The sequence below is a fragment of the Cucurbita pepo genome, chromosome LG16, assembly GCF_002806865.2.
Source record: "Cucurbita pepo subsp. pepo cultivar mu-cu-16 chromosome LG16, ASM280686v2, whole genome shotgun sequence".
Lineage (NCBI taxonomy): Eukaryota > Viridiplantae > Streptophyta > Magnoliopsida > Cucurbitales > Cucurbitaceae > Cucurbita > Cucurbita pepo.
The window spans coordinates 2,014,746-2,017,056 of record NC_036653.1 but is presented as its reverse complement, the minus strand read 5'-3'; positions in this window follow the sequence as shown (position 1 = coordinate 2,017,056).

Below are 2,311 nucleotides of genomic sequence, written 5' to 3'. Positions count from 1 at the left end.
GGGCAACTCTTCCAAATATGGCTGCCTATAGGACCAATCCCACCGAGACTAAGGAGATTCAGAGACGAGTGGAAGAACTCATGGATATAGGATATGTTAGAGAAAGCATGAGTCCTTGTTCAATTCCTGTGATTTTGATACCCAAGAAAGATAGCACGTGGAGGATGTGTGTTGATTGTCGAGCCATCAACAAGATAACGGTAAAGTATCGACATCCTATTCCTAGATTGGATGACATGTTAGATGAATTATATGAANGGTAAAGTATCGACACCCTATTCCTAGATTGGATGACATGTTGGATGAATTATATGGTGCTAATCTGTTTTCAAAAATAGATCTTAAAAGTGGTTATCATCAAATTCGAATGAATGTGGGAGATGAGTGGAAAACGGCTTTCAAAACAAAGTTTGGGCTTTATGAGTGGCTCGTTATGCTGTTTGGCCTTAGAAATGCACCAAGTACTTTTATGAGGCTAATGAATCATGTTTTGAGAGACTATATTGAAAAATTTCTTGTTGTATACTTTGATGATATCCTTGTTTACTCAAAAAGTTTGAATGATCATATTTTGTAGGTTAAGAAAATTTTGTTTAAACATAGAGAAGAGAAGCTTTATGCCAACTTCAAAAAGTGCAGTTTTTGTCTAGACCAAGTCAACTTCCTAGGGTTCGTAGTTGGAAAGAATGGAGTACAAGTTGATGAAAGAAAGGTAAAAGTTGTTGTGCACCGAAAGCGGAACAAATGTACTCACAACACCAAAGTTACTCAAGACATACAATGTGACACCCAAAACTTGATGATTTCAACAGCAGAAAGAATGGAATTATATAGCTTTCTGTTAAAGCTAAAAATATAAGCTAAACTAACCGGCCTACAAATATTAGCAAGACCTTGAGAATAGGTCCTAAAGAATAGGACTTATGACAGTTTACAACAACCTCCACCTTGTCATAAGATCTCCAAGATGATAACTGATTTGGTTGCTACCACGTCAATACACTACTCCTTCCTTTCGACGTTGATGAAATCCAAACAATGCCAGAACTTTTCACGAGCGATCACCTTTGTCAACATATCAGCAGGGTTACCAGCAGTTCTAATTTTTAATAAACGAATATCCCCTTTGCTAATAATTTATCGAATAAAGTGAAAACGAACATCAATATGTTTTGTACGAGCATGATGGACTTGATTTTTTGACAAACAAATAGCGCTCTGGCTATCACAAAACACATCTATATGTTCCTGCAAAATACCCAAGTCATTGATCAAACCATGCATCCAAATGGCTTATTTAAAAGCTTCCGTTACTGCCATATACTCTGCTTCGGTGGTAGACAATGCAACAGTAGACTGCAATGTTGAACGTCAACAAACAGGTCCACCGCCATAGTAAATAAATAACCCGTAGTAGATCATCGCTTATCCAAATCACCAGTATAATCATAATCCACATAACCAGCTACACGATTGTCAAGATTAAATATTTCTTGTTTTTGAAACTTAATACCAACATCAATAGTACCAAGAATGTACCTAAGAATCCATTTAACAGCCTGCCAATGCTCTTTACCAGGATTATGCATATAACGACTCACCATGCTTACTGCGTGTGAAAGATCAGGTCAAATACACACCATAGCATACATCAAAGCACCAACAACATTTGTATAAGGAATATTCTCCATATACCTTTTGTCATCGTCAGAACTTGGACACATGGAAGCATTAAGCTTGAAATGAGAAGCAAGTGGAGTACTAACGGGTTTGATTGAATTATTCAAACTAAATCTTGTCAATACCTTGCGTAGATATTGAGACTGAGTCAACCAGACTGTACCTTTTTTTTTATCTCGCTCTATCTCCATTCCAAGTATTTTCTTTGCATTGTCTAAGTCTTTCATTTCAAATGTTTTAGAAAGCTGATCTTTGAGCTTATCAATCTCCACCTGTCTCTTTGAAGCAATTAACATATCATCAACATATAAGAGCAAATAGATAAACGATCCATCATCGAGACACCGATAATACACACAATGGTCAAATTGATTATGAGTATACATATGCTCTACCATGAAATGATCAAACCTTTTATACCATTGGCGAGGGGATTGCTTTAGCCCATACAAAGATTTCTTCAATCTGCATACTAAATGTTGCTGTCCAACTACTCGAAAACCAACCGGCATATATATTTCTTTTTCCAAATCTCCATGCAAAAAAAGCAGTTTTTACATCGAGTTGTGCAAGATCAAGATTAAATTGAGCAACCAAAGCCAACAAAATTCGAATGGAAGAATGTTTTACC